Genomic DNA, 21,506 nt, shown 5'->3' with positions numbered 1-21,506 from the left:
AGGAGAGGCGGCTGCACCAAAGAGCTGAAGCAGGACTTACACGGTGCATAGATCTTGTGGGATTTAAGGAGTGCCTGAGTCTGGAGCTGGGGCTGAATTCCTCGCTTGTTACCAGGCCTGGCTTTGCAAACGTGCCACTGGCAGGGGGAAGGCGCCTGCCCTTTATCTGCTAAATGGCTTCTGCTTTGTCTCTTTCCTCCCCATCCTCCTCTCCCCTTTCAAATCCTCCCTGTTCCAAGAGGGGGGTTGGTGCTGGCTCAGTGCAGCCAGGGACAGATGTCAGGATCTGAGGGGGGCGGCTGGGTGCTGCCAGATTCCTGTGTCCAAAGTCATGGGGGCGGGGAGGGGGGGACCCGCCGCAGGGTGGATGAGCAGAAATGGGAGAGTCAGGGTTCAGCAGGGACCGTCCCAGAGCTGCAGCAGGGAAGGCCAGAGATGTGTGTGAGGAGGCAGGTGCCAGCAAGCCTGTTTACAGATGGGCTGTGTTGTCAGTGTGCCTGGTAGTTGGCGTTTTTCTTAAAGCCCCGGCTCCGGGCGTCATGGAGTGACACAAGAATCTCGGCTTTTATTGAGGGGGTTCCGGGGGGTGGGGTTCGTTGCTAGTTGTGGTGCAGAGAAGAGCTTGAAAGTGTGACGCTCTGAGAGCGGGAGGCAAACAAAACAAACCCCCAAGTCTAACTGGGTTAAAAGACCTCATGAGTTTTAACCCTATCTCATAATTTGATGGGCCGGGGAACGGGGTGGGGACTGATTTTGAATGTTTGAGATTGGCCATGCAAGATGTAGGAGGAAGAGAGGCAAGAGTTGCCCAGAGCCTCTGTTCCTTACAAGCCGGGATGGATGTGGCTAGTGGGCCTGGAGTCAGGCTGCAGTCCCATTAGGGGATCCAGAAACCACATGCTTTTTGGTAACAGCAACCAGGTGCCCAGCTGGGACCAGATTCCTGCCTTTGGATGGGCACAATTCAGGAGCAGCTCTGCTAAAGCCCTGACCCTGGTGTGGAAGGGGGAGAAGCAGGTTCCAGGAGGGAGAAGGGGAGACAAATAGCAGTGGACGGGGCCGTCAGAGAGAGGTGACAGCTTGGACAAGGAAGGAGGTGATGGGTGAGCACAGGTCTCCTGGCAGAGCCTTGCACTTCCAGCCTGGTACACTATAATGCATCACCCATTATTGCAAGGTACAAGGTGAGCAGGAGTGGCAGACAGGCTTAGGGGCTTTGCGGGGAGGGGTGCACATGGAGGGGCAGCCTGGCCTATTGGGTTTTAGTCCCAGCTCATCCTGTGTGACCTTGGGGTGAATCACCTCCAGCTGCCCTTGGTTTTCCTGACTGGGAAATGGGGCATAATCAGGAGCTGAAGTATTGGGGGAGGCAAGTGTTGGGAGTCTGTTGTGGCCCCACTGGCCATGGTATCTTGGGACTACATTGCCCCTTCTCCCTTGGTGACTGCTGCCTCCTTCTTGCTTTCAGCCTGACTTCTAATGAGGAGTAAAAGGGTGGAATCAAGAGAAGGAAAATGTAGCCTGCAAAAACCAGGGCCTAACAGTGAGGGAGGGGCCCAGTAGGTAGTAGAACAAGCTCCCAGGGGAAGAGAGGGAAGCCACATTGCTTGGGACTTTTAAAGCTAGATGGGAGAATATCGTGCTATAGACTAATCCTGCACTGGCAAGGAGGGTATTACGGGGCCTAATTGCTCTTTGCTGTATCTGACATCTGTGTTATCCAGACACTGACTAAACTCATTAGTTGGATCAGGAGTGAAATAGGCAACAGTGTTGGCAGCAAGTTGTTATGTTTCAGAGTCAACACCTCATTCAGATGAATGGGGAAATCCAAACCTCTCCGAACTATTCTTTCAGTTTGTCTGTCTGCAGGCGTAGAGACACAGCCCTCCACAGGGGTCCATTTGAAGTGCTTTCTCCGTGACCATAAGAGCTGGAAATGGAGGGATTTAAGGAAGAATGAAAGGTTAAACGCTAACAAAATGGATAGGGCCAATGGAGAAGAACTGGAACTGTGATCCTTGGGAATAGGAAAGCCCCACTCTTCACCCTCAGTGCCCACTGATACTGTAACACTGGATTCTTTAGCAATTGCAAAGTGCTTTAAGATCTTCTGCTGGAAGGTGGCTTGGAGGTTAAAAGTATTGTTATTATTATTGTACCTCCTATTTGTCTGATACTCAAAAACAAGGGGCATAGGAGAGCGACTGCTGCAGCAAGACAATGGGCTACAACTGCAGCAGGGGTGGCGTTGGTCCAGTAGTGCAACTCACATTGTTCTGGGGCATCTCGTGCCTGGAATGCACTTATCAGCACAGAAGAGGGAACAGCTGGGTGCTCCCTGACGCAGCACAACTGCTGTAAATCGGGTGCAGTCATCAAGGTGAGGCAGCAGATTTGGGGGCTAGACAAGGGCAGGCCCTTGTAATGAGCGATGTGATGAGGGGAGGCAGGGGAAAAGGAGATGGCCAGTGGGTGTGGTGGAGTGCAGAGGACATAGCTGGCTCTCATGGACTGAGCGGGAGGCAAGGCTGGGGGACAATGGGTTAGGGAAGGAGGCTTTTGTGGCTGTGGGGAAAAGTCTGACAGGAAGAGGATCAAGCATGCCCTACTGAGAGCCAGTCCTGCTCCCCTGTTCATGGCAAAACTCCCATTGATGGCAGAGAAAGCGGCCCTGTGGTTCCACTGAGCATTTATTGCAAGAGACTGAGTGCTCTGGTGTCCCGATGATTTCAGCGGGCGCTCAGCTCCTGGGGGCAGCAGGCCTCTGTACCTAGCTGGAATGAGCCCCGGGGTCTGGATTTGAGTGCTGGGCACGAAGCCCTGGAAGCAGAGATTTTGTGTCCACAAACCAGGGAGCAGATCCTGGAACAATCTCCCCCGCTCTGGAGCAGCGGCTGGCGGAGCGCTAGGCAGCAGACCCAGGCTGGCCTTGCTCAGTGTGACCGTGGCCCCTTGAACATGACTGAACAGCGCACTGCTCCCCTCCCAGCCCGCCTCTCACTCAAGGCTGTGGGGAACATGCATCAGAGCTGGTACTCCTTCTCCTGGCCACGGCGCTGCACCCTTTGCTGTCCTTTGATGTCAGGGAGGGATCCAGGCTCCCAGCACGCAGGATGAAGGGGGCTCTCCAGACCACAGCGACTGGGTGCTTGACAGATAGATTCGCATCGTGCATCCCCCTGCCAGCGAAGGGAGGGGGTGGGCGCGTCGACTTTGGGCTGCAGACAGGTTAAGAAAGAGAGACGGATGGGAAAACCACGAGTGGCATCAAGGGAGCCTGGTGCGCAAGTTCCAGGAACAGGAGCTAAACCCACCACCGGCGGCTGGGAGGGAGGGAGCAGCTTTGGGGCTTGCAGGCTGGAGAGGCTGGCAAAGCATGCCAGCTACCTGTGGGTGGGAAGCTAAACCTGCCACCGGCAGCCAGGAGGGAGGGAGCAGCCTTGGGGCCTGTGGGCTGGAGAGGCTGGCAAAGCACGCCAGCTACCTGTGGGTGGGAAGAGGTTAGCAAGATCCGCAGGGTCATGGCTATTGCAGTTAAGTGCTTTTTGCATTGTTGGGGCGGGGGGAGGAAGGAGGTTGCCATGGAGAAAAACACATGATCCATACTGATGGACTGGGGGGGATTAGGGGGGGAGTGAGATCTGCTGTAGCGAATATGAGAGGCTTGAAAGACATCTGCACAGTGCCAGGAGAGAATGGGGGGTGGGGGTGGGGCGGGGGTTGGAACTCTCCAATGCAAACCCCACTTGCCCTTTTTTTGGGGGAGTGCTAATCCAGCCTCCTCGGTGGCTCCAGCTCCCCCTCTTTGTCTCTGACCCCCGCACCCACCCACACACACACTTTCTGCCAGCCTTTCCTTGCTCCCCCAAGGGAAAGGACACCCTCCCCCACCTCTCTTCTGAAGGCAAAAGAACCTCCCAAGTTCCTGCCTTCCCGCCTGTGCCATCATGGCCAAATCAAACAAGAGCCTGGAAACAAATCAGAACACCGCCCCCCCCCGCTCGCCCACCCGCCCGAGCCACCTGCCAATCTGCCACTTCTGAGCGTGACCCGGTGGTGCCTGATTTAAAGGACCAGCACCCCTATTTTCACTGGGCCTAGGCAGACAGATGCAGAGAGGCATTTAAAGGGCCACAGTCCCCGATCGATATTGGCCTGCTGGGAGGGGCTGTGTTTGCGGTGAGTGGAGGGGCTGGGCCCAGGAGGAAGCGCTGGGTGGCTTTTTGGAAGGATTGAGTGGGGCTTGGCATCCGGCGCCTGCTGCCCTCACATTCGCCCCCCTCCCCATCAGCAAACTGCTCCCCTGCCAGCAGGGCAAACAGAATGGGCCAGTGGGGCCCAAGACAGGCCGTTCACACAGAGTTAGAAGGACTGAGCCCACACTCCTACATGGCAGGATATGCAGCGGCTTGGAAAGCTTCAGCATGGGGCACAGGCTTCCAGCCAGAACTGTAACCAGTGGGAGGCCGGTGAGACATGCACAGACTAGAGAAGACAGCACCCGTTCCAGCTACTCTAGGGCCTCTAACTCCTTCACTGCTGGTCCCCACAGCTGTGGGGTGCATTTGCCCCGATGCACCAGCCGCAAGAGGCTGCTCCATGGTGACTGTCGCTGCCCGGGGCAGCTTCCAAACAAGCCGTTGTGCACCTGCAGCGACACCGGCTGTGCTGTGAAGTGGAAAAGGCCCAAGTAACAAGGACGGACGGTTTGCAGGAGCTCTCCGGGGAAGATGTCTCCAGAGCAGCCACCCCACCGTTGACTTATCCCGAGTGAAGGCACGGGACCGGATTTGCTTATTGCAAAAGGCCACGGCAGGACTTAAAGTTCACCCCTCCCGCCTGCGGTTGAGGGAGTGATGCAAGGTCTACGTACTGCTTATGTTCCACTACATCCATGGAGGGAGGGGTAGCTCGGTGGTTTGAGCATTGGCCTGCTAAACCCAGGGTTATGAGTTCAATCCTTGAGGGGGCCATGTAGGAATCTGGGACAAAAATTGGGGATTGGTTCTCCTTTGAGCAGGGGGTTGGACTAGATGATCTCCTGAGGTCCCTGATACCCCTGTGCAGAGGGGTATTAAAGAGCCATGTGGATCCAGCTCCTGGACAGAATGTGGCACCAGCAAGGAGATCGCAGGTGCAGGCTGAAGAGATCATGGCTCCTGGAGGAGGGGCTGATGGCTTTAGCCAAGCTTTGTGGGGTGTCAGCTATGTCCAGGTATTTGAGTGGGAGGGGTTCAAAGCCCCCCCCCGTAGCACCAATACCCATGACCCCTCCCTCTTCAGCTGAGGGCAAAGCGTTATTCCTGCACTAGGAAGCTGCAGGATGCTTGGCAAGGCATAAGGTGGGTCTCAGCAGGGCTTGGCCGAGGACAGATGGAGGCCTCCGGGCCGGAGAAGGGCACACGAGCAATGCGTCTCAGCAAAATGCCCCCGCGCTTCCTTGAAATCCCATCACGGGGCAACCGCCATCCCGCCCGGCTAGGCTATGACATGGCGGCTGCCATCCCAGCCCCCTGCGCAGAGCGTGCGCCCCGAGGCCGGCTGCTGGAATTGGTCTGCGCTCGGCGCTGTGAGGTGCCCAGCGCCACCCAGCAAGGCTGGCGAGGAAGAGGAGCCGGGCTGTTGCCTGGCAACAACTCAGCTGTCTGATGACCTAGAAGGAGCCGCTCACTCTTGATACAGCTGGTGTTTACACGGCGTCAACGCTTCGCCTTCGCGTGGAGCTAGAGCAAGGCCCCGGCCTCCCCCCGGCTCCAGAGCCACTTGCAGAGACAAAAGAGAGAGAGTGCGGAGAGGAAGGGGGGAGGCTCCCCTCCCCGCGATACAGAGCTTGGCAGGAGTGAGGCTAGCAGTGCATTGCCCAGCCCCTGCCTTGAAAGGGGCCGGGGGCCCTCAGCCCCTGCTGAGGTCAGTGGCGTGACTGGGGCAGGGGGACAGGGGCCTTGGGACGAGAGGCATGACTAGTCATTAGAGTCAGACTGGGGCTCTCGCTGCTAGCACATAGCACCAGGTAGTGAATGTTTTTGTCCTTCACGGGACATAGTGAATGTGAACCAACTCCTCCTCCCCCTCGAGAGGTGGTTAAGTGTCATTAAAGCCCCATCTTACTGATGGGGAAACTGAGGCACAGGGGAGTGGAAGGAACTAGCCCAAGGCTGCACAGTGAGTCCATGTCAGGATTAGAACTCAGGCATTCCTGGCTCCCAACCCTATGCTCAGGCCGCTCCACTCCACGGTTCCCTGTTTATTCACCTGAATCAGGCTGTATCCTTGTAGGCCCTCATTGCATCATTGCCCTGCACCTGGTGCACTAGTGTAAAAAGGGTGCAAAATGCTACAGCATTCTGAACTGGTAGCATTTTCACACTCACTTTGCACTGGTGTAAATGACTGCACAAGGGGCAGAGCTATGGTGACTTGGGCCCTGGTGTCTGTGAACTTGTTTACAAAGACCCCAGATCCCACCTGATTTACTGTCTACCTGAGGGCTCAGGTGTCCCGTGTGTAAGGTTACCCTTTCTGCGCTCATTATAAAGTGCTACACTATAGTGTTATGGTTAAGTTCTAATTTCCATTCAAATCGCTCTTTTCAGTCACTCTTAATTTTCTGAAGAAAAGCATTCTTTATGCTTGGTCTCAGCCCCAAGGTTATTCTTCTTTATTATTTTTGCAAAGTTGCAGACAAATGCATTCAGATTTACCTTAGTCACTAGTGTATGGTGGAGGTGGTGGGGGAAATCCTTCCTATGCACCAATGAATCATTTTCATTCAGGTACCGTGAGTGAGAGACTGATGCTAGGCACTGCAATATCGGCTTGTTGTGTAGATCTCACTGAGATCTAAAACTTGAGACAAGTTTGAAGGTGCTTGCTAGTGTCCTTTGAAAGTGACAAGCATTTTAAAAGGGCCAACTTCACAGCTGCACAGCAGAATTTCCCCACCTTTAAACAGTCAGCGTTTTCAAACGCCTGATCTGATTGTCTTGAACCACAGCTTGATTTTTAAGACTTAGTTAAAACCAGCATGCGCTAGTCACGTGGCTGAGAAAAAGCTTTGCCGATTGGTTTGATTGTTATGTTTTTTATCAGTGTAATCTGGCCTCTCCTATCACACAGCTCCTAGACGTGTGGAGTTGATTACAAAGTTTTGCCAGCCGAGGCTACTTGAAAATGACTTTAGATTTTTTTTTTTTTGGTGCTGAAATAGTCACATTTAGTTGATTAATTAATTGTAATAGTATGTGCCTATCAAACATGATTTACATAAAAAGAAAAGGAGGACTTGTGACACCTTAGAGACTAACAAATTTATTTGAGCATAAGCTTTCGTGAGCTATAGTTGAATGCATCCGACAAAGTGAGCTGTAGCTCATGAAAGCTTATGCTCAAATAAATTTGTTAGTCCCTAAGGTGCCACAAGTCCTCCTTTTCTTTTTGCGAATACAGACTAACATGGCTGCTACTCTGAAACCCATGATTTACATAGTTTCAAAATAGAATATAGATCTCTATGACCAGAAGTGATTCCAGATGCAAACTGGTGTTATGTTGACAGCTTTTAAAAAATGTCTGCCCCCAGCCATGCAGACCTACAGTCTGGCAGCAGAATGTTACGGCAGCACAAGGGGGGAAGAGGTGATATCTCAGGTAGCTTAGAGGCCCAAATCAAGATTGGGCCCTGTTGTCCTAGGTGCTGTTCATGGTAACAGTCGCTCCTGGCCCCCAAAAGCTTACAATCTATAGACAAAGGGCAAGTGACTTGTGTGAAGTCAAACAGCAGAGTTAACATTTGAAGCCAGGGACCGCGGGTCTCGAACACTGCTCTGCAATAGGCTCCAGCCTACCATCCTGAGATGTTCTCAGTGCTGTCAGAACAAGGAGCTGAACTCAGACAGCGCCCCCTCCCCGCCCCCCCAGTCCTGGGAGCTGACTGGCAAAATGCTGAGGGCCCTGATTGGTCCACAGCCCCTATTTAAACCCAGCGCCGGACCAGGAAGCTGTCTATGGAAGTGGGATTCACTTTGCCTTGGACTGTGTGTCCCTTGTGGCTCCTGCTCCTCTGCCTTGACTTCCTGGCGTCCTGGCCTGAAGCTGGTTTTCAATCTGTGGTTCTGCTCTTGAGTTTATCTCCTGCTTCTGATCTCCTGGTAACCTGACCCTTCCTGACACTCGATTCTCAGTTTGCCCTCTGGACCTCCTGGTATCTGACCTGGCCTGACTCCTGCTTTGACCACTAGGTCAGACTGCCCATGTCCCGTCATGACACCAGGTCTCTTGACTCCCAGTGCAGAGGGCTGTTGATTAGACCGCACCGCCTCTCCATAAGGCAAGGGACCATGTACGGCAAAGGACCCTGTGGCTTCTCTTCAGGTTAGCTCTGCTCTCAGCAGGATCCATGGGAGGTGGCAGACTTCTCCAAAGCATGGCCAGGGCTTTGGGAAGGCCTAATGCAGACGCGGTGCGGTGCTCAGTGATGGACCCATCAGATAACCATCTACATTCACTAACAGTGTGAGCTATATAGAGGGTGAGCATTATACAGTATGGGCTGGGCCCTTCAGGATATGGCTCGGCTGAGGCATAGCCAGCTAATTGGCCATTACCGGGGCTAGGCATGGCAATGCATTGTCCCTGGCATAGGCTGCATACACAGAGCTGCCCTGGGAAATCTGGGTCCTTGGCAAATCCATACAAGTCCCACCCCATTGCTGCAAGACCTAAAGTTTAGTGTACAACCCCACCTGGGCCACACTGCCTCGCCCTGCCCCTTGTAGGAGGGGTTCATCCCCACTGGAGTAGGAGAGAACATGCACAGATCCAGTCGGGGGGGAGGTGCGCCGGTGTGCGGGGGCACCCAATAGCCCAGACACCATACTGTGCGGCAGGCTACCAGCAGCATTTCCATGTATCCCTGCTTGGGTGGGAGCCCCATGAGCCCAGGGCCTCCTGCAGCTGCCACGTTGGCAGCATTGCCTGGGTCCAGAGCCCAGTAAGGTCTGGATAGACATGGATGGGGACCATAGGGGGTAGGCATGGTGTGGGCATTATATGCTATTAGGCTATGAAATTATGGCATGGACCATCCTGGCTTTGCCTGGGCACCATCAAGCATGGATGTCGGACAGCATGGAGCTGGGTACATCCATGCCTGGATTGGGTTTGGGAACATGGCACGGCATAAACACAGCAGGGCCTGGTGTGGGTTTGGGCACATAGATGGGCGCAGAATGGACATGCAGATGGCATGGGTGTGGCATGGATACACAGGGCATGGGAGGGTTTGGGCCCAAGGAACGGACATGGCAGGGTATGGGAGGGTTTGCATACGTGGCACGTGGCATGGACAGGGAAAGGGGCATGGGTGGATTTGGGTACATAGTACAAACAGGGCAGGGGCAGGAGAGGGTTTGGGCACGTGGCACGGACTGGGCAGGGGGCAGGGATGGGTTTGGGCACATGGCACGAACAGGGCAGAGGGAAGGGGGGCATTGGGCATGTGGCACGGACAGGGCAGGGGTGGGTTTGGACTTGTGGCATGGACAGGGCAGGGGGGGGTCTCGGCATGTGGCACGACCAGGGCAGGGGGCAGGGAAAGGTTTGGGCATATGGCACGGACAGGGCAGGGGTGGGTTTGGGCTCATGGCACAGACAGGGCAGGGGTGGCTTTGGGCATGTGACATGGACAGGGCAGGGGGCAGGGGTGGATTTGGGCATGTGGCATGGACAGGAAAAGGGGATGATTTGGGCACGTGGCACGGACAGGGCAGGGGGCAGGGCAGGGTTTGGACACGTGGCACAGAGAGGGCAGGGGGAAGGGGGGGTTTGAGCACATGGCATGGACAGGGCAGGGGAGGATTTGGGCATGTGTCACAGACAGGGCAGGGGCAGGGGAGGGTTTGGGCCCATGGCACGGACAGGGCAGGAGGTGGGGCGAGTTTGGGCATGTGGCACGGACATGGCAGGGGGCAGGGGAGGGATTGGGCACTTGGCACGGACAGAACAGGGGGCATGGGTGGGTTTGGGCAAATGGCACAGACAGGACAGGGGTGGGTTTGGGCACATGGCACGGTCCGGGCAGGGGTCAGGGGCAGGTTTGGGCACGTGGCACGGTCCGGGCAGGGGGCTGGGGCAGGTTTGGGTATATGGCACGGTCCGGGCAGGGTGCAGGGGCAGGTTTGAGCACATGGCATGGTCTTATGCAGGGGGCAGGGGCAGGTTTGGGCACGTGGCACGGTCCGGGCAGGGGCAGGGGCAGGTTTGGGCACGTGGCACGGTCCGGGCAGGGGGCAGGGGAGGGTTAGGGCACATGGCATGGTCCGGGCAGGGGCAGGTTTGGGCACGTGGCACGGTCCGGGCAGGGGGCAGGGGCAGGTTTGGGCACGTGGCACGGACCGGGCAGGGGGCAGGGGAGGGTTCGGGCACATGGTACGGTCTGGGCAGGGGGCAGGGGAGGGTTCGGGCACGTGCAACAGTCCGGGCAGGGGGCAGGGGAGGGTTTGGGCACGTGGCACGGTCTGGGCAGGGGACAGGGGAGGATTCGGGCACATGGCACGGTCCAGGCAGGGGGCAGGGGAGGGTTTGGGCACATGGCACGGTCCAGGCAGGGGGCAGGGGCAGGTTTGGGCACATGGCACGGTCCAGGCAGGGGGCAGGGGCAGGCTTGGGCATGTGGCACGGTCCGGGCAGGGGGCACAGGAGGGTTCGGGCACGTGGCACGGTCCGGGCAGTGTGCAGGGACAAGTTTGGGCACATGGCACGGTCCGCGCAGGGGGTAGGGGAGGGTTTGGGCACGTGGCACTGTCCACGCAGAGGGCAGGGGAGATTTTGGGCACATGGTACGGTCCGGGCAGGGGGCAGGGGAGGGTTTAGGCACGTGGCACGGACCGTGCAGAGGGCAGGGGAGGGTTCGGGCACATGGTACGGTCTGGGCAGGGGGCAGGGGCATGTTTGGGCACATGGCACGGTCCGGGAAGGGGGCACGGGAGGGTTCAGGCACGTGGCACGGTCCGGGCAGAGGGCAGGGGAGGGTTCGGGCATGTAGCACGCTCAGGGCAGGGAGGGTTTGGGCACATGGCACGGTCCAGGCAGGGGGCAGGTTGGGGCACGTGGCACGGTCCGGGCAGGGGGCAGGGGAGGGTTCGGGCACGTGGCATAGACAGGGCAGGGCACAGGGGGCAGGGGCAGGTTTGGGCACATAGCACGGTCCGGGCAGGGGGCATGGGAGGATTTGGGGACGTGGCACGGTCCGGGCAGGGGGCACGGGAGGGTTTGGGCACAAGGTCGCAGGGGCAGGTTTGGGCACATGGCACGGTCCGGGCAGGGCGCAGGCGCAGGTTTGGGCACATGGCACGGTCCGGGCAGGGGGCAGAGGCAGATTTGGGCACGTGGCATGGTCCGGGCAGAGGGCAGGGGAGGGTTCAGGCACATGGCACGGTCCGGGCAGGGCGCAGGGGAGGGTTCGGGCACATGGCACGGTCCGGGCAGGGGGCAGGGGAAGGTTCGGACACATGGCACGGTCCGGGCAGGGCACAGGGGGCGGGGCAGGTTTGGGCACATGACACGGTCCGGGCAGGGGGCAGGGGAGGGTTTGGGCATGTGGCAAGGTCCGGGCAGGGGGCAGGGGCAGGTTTGGGCACATGGCACGGTCTGGGCAGGGGGCAGGGGAGGGTTTGGGCACATGGCACGGTCCACACAGGGGGCAGGGGCAGGTTTGGGCACATGGCACGGACCGGGCAGGGGGCAGGGGAGGGATTGGGTATGTGGCAAGGTCTGGGCAGGGGGCAGGGGCAGGTTTGGGCACCTGGCACGGTCCGGGCAGGGGGCACGGGCAGGTTTGGGCACGTGGCACGGTCCGGGCAGGGGGCACGGGAGGGTTCGGGCATGTGGCATGGTCCGGGCAGGAGGCAGGGGCAGGTTTGGGCACATGGCACGGTCTGGGCAGGAGGCAGGGGAGGTTTTGGGCACGTGGCACGGTCCGGGCAGGGGGCACGGAAGGGTTTGGGCACATGGCACGGTCCAGGCAGGGGGCATGGGAGGGTTTGGGCACATGGCACGGTCCGGGCAGGGGGCAGGGGAGGGTTCGGGCACATGGCACGGTCCGGGCAGGGCGCACGGGCAGTTTTGGGCACATGGCACGGTCCGGGCAGGGGGCAGGGGCAGGTTTATGCACGTGGCACGGTCAGGGCAGGGGGCAGGGGGAGGTTTGGGCACATGGCACGGTCCGGGCAGGGGGCAGGGGAGGGTTCGGACACGTGGCACGGTCCAGGCAGGGCGCAGGGGCAGGTTTGGGCACATGGCACGGTCCGGGCAGGGGGCAGGGGAGGGTTCGGGCACATGGCACGGTCCGGGCAGGGGACAGGGGGAGGTTTGGGCACATGGCACGGTCCGGGCAGGGGGCAGGGGAGGGTTCGGACACGTGGCACGGTCCAGGCAGGGCGCAGGGGCAGGTTTGGGCACATGGCACGGTCCGGGCAGGGGGCAGGGGAGGGTTCGGGCACATGGCACGGTCCGGGCAGGGTGCAGGGGAAGGTTCGGACACATGGCACGGTCTGGGCAGGGGGCAGGGGAAGGTTCGGACACATGGCACGGACCGGGCAGGGGGCAGGGGAGGGTTTGGGTACGTGGCAAGGTCTGGGCAGGGGGCAGGGGCAGGTTTGGGCACCTGGCACAGTCCGGGCAGGGGGCAGGGGCAGGTTTGGGCAGGTGGCACGGTCCGGGCAGGGGGCAGGGGCAGGTTTGGGCACGTGGCACGGTCCGGGCAGGGGGCACGGGAGGGTTCGGGCATGTGGCATGGTCCGGGCAGGAGGCAGGGAGGGTTCGGGCACATGGCACGTTCCGGGCAGGGCGCACGGGCAGTTTTGGGCACATGGCACGGTCCGGGCAGGGGGCAGGGGCAGGTTTATGCACGTGGCACAGTCCGGGCAGGGGGCAGGGGGAGGTTTGGGCACATGGCACGGTCCGGGCAGGGGGCAGGGGAGGGTTCGGACACGTGGCACGGTCCGCGCAGGGGGCAGGGGCAGGTTTGGGCACATGGCACGGACCGGGCAGGGGACAGGGGAGGGTTTGGGTACGTGGCAAGGTCCGGGCAGGGGGCAGGGGCAGGGGCAGGTTTGGGCACCTGGCACGGTCCGGGCAGGGGCAGGTTTGGGCACATGGCACGGTCCGGGCAGGGGGCAGGGGAGGGTTTGGGCACATGGCATGGTCCAGGCAGGGGGCAGGGGCAGGTTTGGGCACGTGGCACAGTCCGGGCAGGGGGCAGGGGCATGTTTGTGCACGTGGCATGGTCCGGGCAGGGGGCAGGGGCAGGTTTGGGCACATGGCACGGTCCGGGCAGGGGGCACGTGAGGGTTCGGGCACGTGGCATGGTCCGGGCAGTGTGCAGGGGCAGGTTTGGGCACATGGCATAGTCCGGGCAGGGGGCAGGGGAGGTTTTGGGCACGTGGCACGGTCCGGGCAGGGGGCAGGGGCAGGTTTGGGCACGTGGCATGGTCCGGGCAGGGGGCAGGGGCAGGTTTGGGCACATGGCACGGTCCGGGCAGGGGGCACGTGAGGGTTCGGGCACGTGGCATGGTCCGGGCAGTATGCAGGGGCAGGTTTGGGCACATGGCATGGTACGGGCAGGGGGCAGGGGAGGTTTTGGGCACGTGGCACGGTCCGGGCAGGGGGCAGGGGCAGGTTTGGGCACCTGGCACGGTCCGGGCAGGGGGCAGGGGAGGGTTTGGGCACATGGCACGGTCCAGGCAGGGGGCAGGGGCAGGTTTGGGCACGTGGCACGGTCCGGGCAGGGGGCAGGGGCAGGTTTGGGCACGTGGCATGGTCCGGGCAGGGGGCAGGGGCAGGTTTGGGCACATGGCACGGTCCGGGCAGGGGGCACGTGAGGGTTCGGGCACGTGGCATGGTCCGGGCAGTGTGCAGGGGCAGGTTTGGGCACATGGCATGGTCCGGGCAGGGGGCAGGGCAGGTTTTGGGCACATGGCGCGGTGCGGGCAGGGGGCAGGGGAGGGTTCGGACACGTGGCACGGTCCGGGCAGGGGGCAGGGGCAGGTTTAGGCACGTGGCACGGTCCGGGCAGGGGGCAGGGGGAGGTTTGGGCACATGGCACGGTCCAGGCAGGGGGCACGGGAGGGTTTGGGCACATGGCACGGTCCGGGCAGGGGGCAGGGGAGGGTTCGGGCACATGGCACGGTCCGGGCAGGGCGCAGGGGCAGGTTTGGGCACATGGCACGGTCCGGGCAGGGGGCAGGGGAGGGTTCGGGCACATGGCACGGTCCGGGCAGGGGGCAGGGGCAGGTTTGGGCACGTGGCATGGTCCGGGCAGGGGGCATGGGAGGATTTGGGCACATGGCACGGTCCTTGCAGGGGTCACGGGAGGGTTTGGGCACATGGCACGGTCCGGGCAGGGGGCAGGGGAGGGTTCGGGCACATGGCACGGTCCGGGCAGGGCGCACGGGCAGATTTGGGCACATGGCACGGTCCGGGCAGGGGGCAGGTTTAGGCACGTGGCACGGTCCGGGCAGGGGGCAGGGGGAGGTTTGGGCACATGGCACGGTCCAGGCAGGGGGCACGGGAGGGTTTGGGCACATGGCACGGTCCGGGCAGGGGGCAGGGGAGGGTTCGGACACGTGGCACGGTCCGGGCAGGGCACAGGGGGCAGGGGCAGGTTAGGGCACATGGCACGGTCCGGGTTAGGGGGCAGGGTAGGGTTCAGGCACATGGCACGGTCCGCGCAGGGGGCAGGGGCAGGTTTGGGCACATGGTACTGTCCAGGCAGGGGGCAGGGGCAGGTTTGGGCACGTGGCACGGTCCGGGCAGGGGGCAGGGGCAGGTTTGGGCACGTGGCATGGTCCAGGCAGGGGGCAGGGGCAGGTTTGGGCACATGGCATGGTCCGGGCAGGGGGCACCTGAGGGTTCGGGCACGTGGCATGGTCCGGGCAGGGGGCAGGGGAGGTTTTGGGCACATGGTATGGTCCGGGCAGGGGGCAGGGGAGGGTTTGGGCACTTGGCACGGTCCGGGCAGGGGGCAGGGGCAGGTTTGGGCTCATGGCACGGTCCGGGCTGGGGGCAGGGGAGGTTTTGGGCTCATGGCACGGTCCAGGCAGGGGGCAGGGGCACGTTTGGGCACATGGCGCGGTCCGGGCAGGGGGCAGGGGAGGGTTTGGACACGTGGCACGGTCCGGGCAGGGGGCAGGGGCAGGTTTAGGCACGTGGCACGGTCCGGGCAGGGGGCAGGGGGAGGTTTGGGCACATGGCACGGTCCAGGCAGGGGGCACGGGAGGGTTTGGGCACATGGCACGGTCCGGGCAGGGGAGGGTTCAGACACGTGGCACGGTCCGGGCAGGGCACAGGGGGCAGGGGCAGGTTTGGGCACATGGCACGGTCCGGGCAGGGGGCTGGGGCAGGTTTGGGCACGTGGCTCGGACCGGGCAGGGGGCAGGGGAGGGTTTGGGCACATGGCACGGTCCGCGCAGGGGGCAGGGGCAGGTTTGGGCACGTGGCACGGACCGGGCATGGGGCAGGGGAGGGTTTGGGTACGTGGCAAGGTCCGGGCAGGGGGCAGGGGCAGGGTCAGGTTTGGGCACCTGGCACGGTCCGGGCAAGGGCAGGTTTGGGCACATGGCACGGTCCGGGCAGGGGGCAGGGGAAGGTTTGGGCACATGGCAAGGTCCAGGCAGGGGGCAGGGGCAGGTTTGGGCACGTGGCACGGTCCGGGCAGGGGGCAGGGGCAGGGGCAGGTTTGGGCACCTGGCACGGTCCGGGCAGGGGTCAGGGGCAGGTTTGGGCACATCGCATGGTCTGGGCAGGGGGCAGGGGCAGGTTTGGGCACATGGCACGGTCGGGGCAGAGGGCAGGGGCAGGTTTGGGCACATGGCACGGTCCGGGCAGGGGGCAGGGGGAGGTTTGGGCATGTGGCACGGTCCGGGCAGAGGGCACGGGAGGGTTCAGGCACGTGGCACGGTCCGGGCAGCGGCAGGTTTGGACACATGGCACGGTCCGGGCAGAGGGCACGGGAGGGTTTGGGCACATGGCACGGTCCTGGCAGGGGGCAGGGGAGGGTTTGGGCACATGGCACGGTCCTGGCAGGGGGCAGGGGCAGGTTTGGGCACATGGCACGGACCGGGCAGGGGGCAGGGGAGGGTTCGGACACGTGGCACGGTCCGGGCAGGGGGCAGGGGCAGGTTTGGGCACATGGCACGGTCCGGGCAGGGGCAGGTTTGGGCACATGGCACGGTCCGGGCAGGGGGCAGGGGCAGGTGTGGGCACATGGCACGGTCCAGGCAGGGGGCAGGGGCAGGTTTGGGCACATGGCACGGTCCGGGCAGGGGGCAGGGGGAGGTTTGGGCGCGTGGCACGGTCCGGGCAGGGGGCAGGGGCAGGTTTGGGCATATGACACGGTCCGGGCAGGGCGCAGGGGGAGGTTTGGGCACGTGGCACGGTCCGGGCAGGGGGCAGGGGCAGGTTTGGGCACATGGCACAGTCCGGGCAGGGGGCAGGGGCAGGTTTGGGCACATGGCACGGTCCGGGCAGGGGGCAGGGGAGGGTTCGGGCACATGGCACGGTCCGCGCAGGGGGCAGGGGCAGGTTTGGGCACATGGCACGGACCGGGCAGGGGACAGGGGAGGGTTTGGGTACGTGGCAAAGTCCGGGCAGGGGGCAGGGGCAGGGGCAGGTTTGGGTACCTGGCACGGTCCGGGCAGGGGCAGGTTTGGGCACATGGCACAGTCCGGGCAGGGGGCAGGGGAGGCTTTGGGCACATGGCACGGTCCAGGCAGGGGGCAGGGGCAGGTTTGGGCACGTGGTACGGTCCGGGCAGGGGGCAGGGGCAGGTTTGGGCACGTGGCACGGTCCGGGCAGGGGGCAGGGGCAGGTTTGGGCACATGGCACGGTCCGGGGAGGGGGCAGGGGCAGGTTTGGGCACATGGCACAGTCCGGGCAGGGGGCACGTGAGGGTTCGGGCACGTGGCATGGTCCGGGCAGTGTGCAGGGGCAGGTTTGGGCACATGGCATAGTCCGGGCAGGGGGCAGGGGAGGTTTTGGGCACGTGGCACGGTCCGGGCAGGGGGCAGGGGCAGGTTTGGGCACCTGGCACGGTCCGGGCAGGGGGCAGGGGAGGGTTTGGGCACATGGCACGGTCCAGGCAGGGGGCAGGGGCAGGTTTGGGCACGTGGCACGGTCCGGGCAGGGGGCAGGAGCAGGTTTGGGCACGTGGCATGGTCCGGGCAGCGGGCAGGGGCAGGTTTGGGCACATGGCACGGTCCGGGCAGGGGGCACGTGAGGGTTCGGGCACGTGGCATGGTCCGGGCAGTGTGCAGGGGCAGGTTTGGGCACATGGCATGGTCCGGGCAGGGGGCAGGGGAGGTTTTGGGCACATGGCGCGGTCCGGGCAGGGGGCAGGGGAGGGTTCGGACACGTGGCACGGTCCGGGCAGGGGGCAGGGGCAGGTTTAGGCACATGGCACGGTCCGGGCAGGGGGCAGGGGGAGGTTTGGGCACATGGCACGGTCCAGGCAGGGGGCACGGGAGGGTTTGGGCACATGGTACGGTCCGGGCAGGGGGCAGGGGCAGGTTTGGGCACATGGCACGGTCCGGGCAGGGGGCAGGGGCAGGTTTGGGCACGTGGCTCGGACCGGGCAGGGGGCAGCGGAGGGTTCGGGCACGTGGCACGGTCCGGGCAGGGGCAGGGGCAGGTTTGGGCACATGGCACGGTCCAGGCAGGGGGCACGGGAGGGTTTGGGCACATGGCACGGTCCGGGCAGGGGGCAGGGGTGGGTTCGGGCTCATGGCACGGTCCGGGCAGGGGGCAGGGGAGGGTTCGGACACGTGGCACGGTCCGGGCAGGGCACAGGGGGCAGGGGCAGGTTAGGGCACATGGCACGGTCCGGGTTAGGGGGCAGGGTAGGGTTCGGGCACATGGCACGGTCCGCGCAGGGGGCAGGGGCATGTTTGGGCACATGGCACGGACCGGGCAGGGGACAGGGGAGGGTTTGGGTACGTGGCAAGGTCCGGGCAGGGGGCAGGGGCAGGGGCAGGTTTGGGCACCTGGCACAGTCCGGGCAGGGGGCAGGGGCAGGTTTGGGCACATGGTACGGTCCAGGCAGGGGGCAGGGGCAGGTTTGGGCACGTGGCACGGTCCGGGCAGGGGGCAGGGGCAGGTTTGGGCACGTGGCATGGTCCAGGCAGGGGGCAGGGGCAGGTTTGGGCACATGGCATGGTCCGGGCAGGGGGCACGTGAGGGTTCGGGCACGTGGCATGGTCCGGGCAGGGGGCAGGGGAGGTTTTGGGCACATGGTATGGTCCGGGCAGGGGGCAGGGGAGGGTTTGGGCACTTGGCACGGTCCGGGCAGGGGGCAGGGGCAGGTTTGGGCTCATGGCACGGTCCGGGCTGGGGGCAGGGGAGGTTTTGGGCTCATGGCATGGTCCAGGCAGGGGGCAGGGGCACGTTTGGGCAAATGGCGCGGTCCGGGCAGGGGGCAGGGGAGGGTTTGGACACGTGGCACGGTCCGGGCTGGGGGCAGGGGCAGGTTTAGGCACGTGGCACGGTCCGGGCAGGGGGCAGGGGGAGGTTTGGGCACATGGCACGGTCCAGGCAGGGGGCACGGGAGGGTTTGGGCACATGGCACGGTCCGGGCAGGGGAGGGTTCGGGCACATGGCACGGTCCGGGCAGGGGGCAGGGGAGGGTTCGGGCACATGGCACGGTCCGGGCAGGGGAGGGTTCAGACACGTGGCACGGTCCGGGCAGGGCACAGGGGGCAGGGGCAGGTTTGGGCACATGGCACGGTCCGGGCAGGGGGCTGGGGCAGCTTTGGGCACGTGGCTCGGACCGGGCAGGGGGCAGGGGAGGGTTTGGACACATGGCACGGTCCGCGCAGGGGGCAGGGGCAGGTTTGGGCACGTGGCACGGACCGGGCATGGGGCAGGGGAGGGTTTGGGTACGTGGCAAGGTCCGGGCAGGGGGCAGGGGCAGGGGCAGGTTTGGGCACCTGGCACGGTCCGGGCAAGGGCAGGTTTGGGCACATGGCACGGTCCGGGCAGGGGGCAGGGGCAGGTTTGGGCACGTGGCACGGTCCGGGCAGGGGGCAGGGGCAGGGGCAGGTTTGGGCACCTGGCACGGTCTGGGCAGGGGTCAGGGGCAGGTTTGGGCACATCGCATGGTCTGGGCAGGGGGCAGGGGCAGGTTTGGGCACATGGCACGGTCGGGGCAGAGGGCAGGGGCAGGTTTGGGCACATGGCACGGTCCGGGCAGAGGGCACGGGAGGGTTTGGGCACATGGCACGGTCCTGGCAGGGGGCAGGGGAGGGTTTGGGCACATGGCACGGTCCTGGCAGGGGGCAGGGGCAGGTTTGTGCACATGGCACGGTCCGGGCAGAGCGCAGGGGGAGGTTTGCTCACGTGGCACGGTCCGGGCAGGGGCAGGTTTGGGCACATGGCACGGTCCGGGCAGGGGGCAGGGGCAGGTTTGGGCACATGGCACGGTCCGGGCAGGGGCAGGTTTGGGCACATGGCACGGTCCGGGCAGGGGGCAGGGGCAGGTTTGGGCACATGGCACGGTCCGGGCAGGGGGCAGGGGCAGGTTTGGGCACATGGCACGGTCCGGGCAGGGGGCAGGGGGAGGTTTGGGCACGTGGCACGGTCCGGGCAGGGGGCAGGGGCAGGTTTGGGCATATGGCACGGTCCGGGCAGGGCGCAGGGGGAGGTTTGGGCACGTGGCACGGTCCGGGCAGGGGGCAGGGGCAGGTTTGGGCACATGGCACAGTCCGGGCAGGGGGCAGGGGCAGGTTTGGGCACGTGGCACTGTCTGGGCAGGGGGCAGGGGGAGGTTTGGGCACGTGGCACGGACCGGGCATGGGGCAGGGGAGGGTTTGGGTACGTGGCACGGTCTGGGCAGGGGGCAGGGGCAGGGGCAGGTTTGGGCACCTGGCACGGTCCGGGCAAGGGCAGGTTTGGGCACATGGCACGGTCCGGGCAGGGGGCAGGGGAGGGTTTGGGCACATGGCAAGGTCCAGGCAGGGGGCAGGGGCAGGTTTGGGCACGTGGCACGGTCCGGGCAGGGGGCAGGGGCAGGGGCAGGTTTGGGCACCTGGCACGGTCCGGGCAGGGGTCAGGGGCAGGTTTGGGCACATCGCATGGTCTGGGCAGGGGGCAGGGGCAGGTTTGGGCACATGGCACGGTCGGGGCAGAGGGCAGGGGCAGGTTTGGGCACATGGCACGGTCCGGGCAGGGGGCAGGGGGAGGTTTGGGCACGTGGCACGGTCCGGGCAGAGGGCACGGGAGGGTTCAGGCACGTGGCACGGTCCGGGCAGGGCGCAGGGGGCAGGGGCGGGTTCGGACACGTGGCACGGTCCGGGCAGGGGGCAGGGGCAGGTTTGGGCACGTGGCACTGTCCGGGCAGGGGGCAGGGGCAGGTTTGTGCACATGGCACGGTCCGGGCAGGGGGCACGGGAGGGTTCGGGCACGTGGCACGGTCCGGGCAGGGCGCAGGGGGCAGGGGCGGGTTCGGACACGTGGCACGGTCCGGGCAGGGGGCAGGGGCAGGTTTGGGCACGTGGCACTGTCCGGGCAGGGGGCAGGGGGAGGTTTGGGCACATGGCACGGTCCGGGCAGGGGTCAGGGGCAGGTTTGGGCACATCGCATGGTCCGGGCAGGGGGCAGGGGCAGGTTTGGGCACATGGCACGGTCCGGGCAGGGTGCAGGGGCAGGTTTGGGCACATGGCACGGACCGGGCAGGGGGCAGGGGAGGGTTCGGACACGTGGCACGGTCCGGGCAGGGGGCAGGGGGAGGTTTGGGCACATGGCACGGTCCGGGCAGGGGGCAGGGGGAGGTTTGGGCACGTGGCACGGTCCGCGCAGGGGGCAGGGGCAGGTTTGGGCACGTGGTACGGTCCGGGCAGGGGGCAGGGGAGGGTTCGGACACGTGGCACGGTCCGGGCAGAGGGCACGGGAGGGTTTGGGCACATGGCACGGACCGGGCAGGGGGCAGGTTTGGGCACATGGCACGGTCCGGGCAGGGGGCAGGGGCAGGTTTGTGCACATGGCACGGTCCGGGCAGGGGGCAGGGGCAGGTTTGGGCACATGGCACGGTCCGGGCAGGGGGCAGGGGCAGGTTTGGGCACGTGGCACGGTCCGGGCAGGGGGCAGGGGAGGGTTCGGACACGTGGCACGGTCCGGGCAGGGGGCAGGGGCAGGTTTGGGCACATGGCACGGTCTGGGCAGGGGGCAGGGGAGGGTTCGGACACGTGGCACGGTCCGGGCAGGGGGCAGGGGCAGGTTTGGGCACATGGCACGGTCCGGGCAGGGCGCAGGGCAGGTTTGGGCACATGGCACGGTCCGGGCAGGGCGCAGGGGCAGGTTTGGGCACATGGCACGGACCGGGCAGGGCGCAGGGGAGGGTTCGGACACGTGGCACGGTCCGGGCAGGGGGCAGGGGGAGGTTTGGGCACATGGCACGGTGCAGGCAGGGGGCAGGGGAGGGTTTGGACACGTGGCACGGTGCGGGCAGGGGGCAGGGG

This window comes from Dermochelys coriacea, chromosome 19 (assembly GCF_009764565.3).
Source record: "Dermochelys coriacea isolate rDerCor1 chromosome 19, rDerCor1.pri.v4, whole genome shotgun sequence".
NCBI lineage: Eukaryota > Metazoa > Chordata > Testudines > Dermochelyidae > Dermochelys > Dermochelys coriacea.
This window is presented reverse-complemented; position numbering follows the sequence as displayed.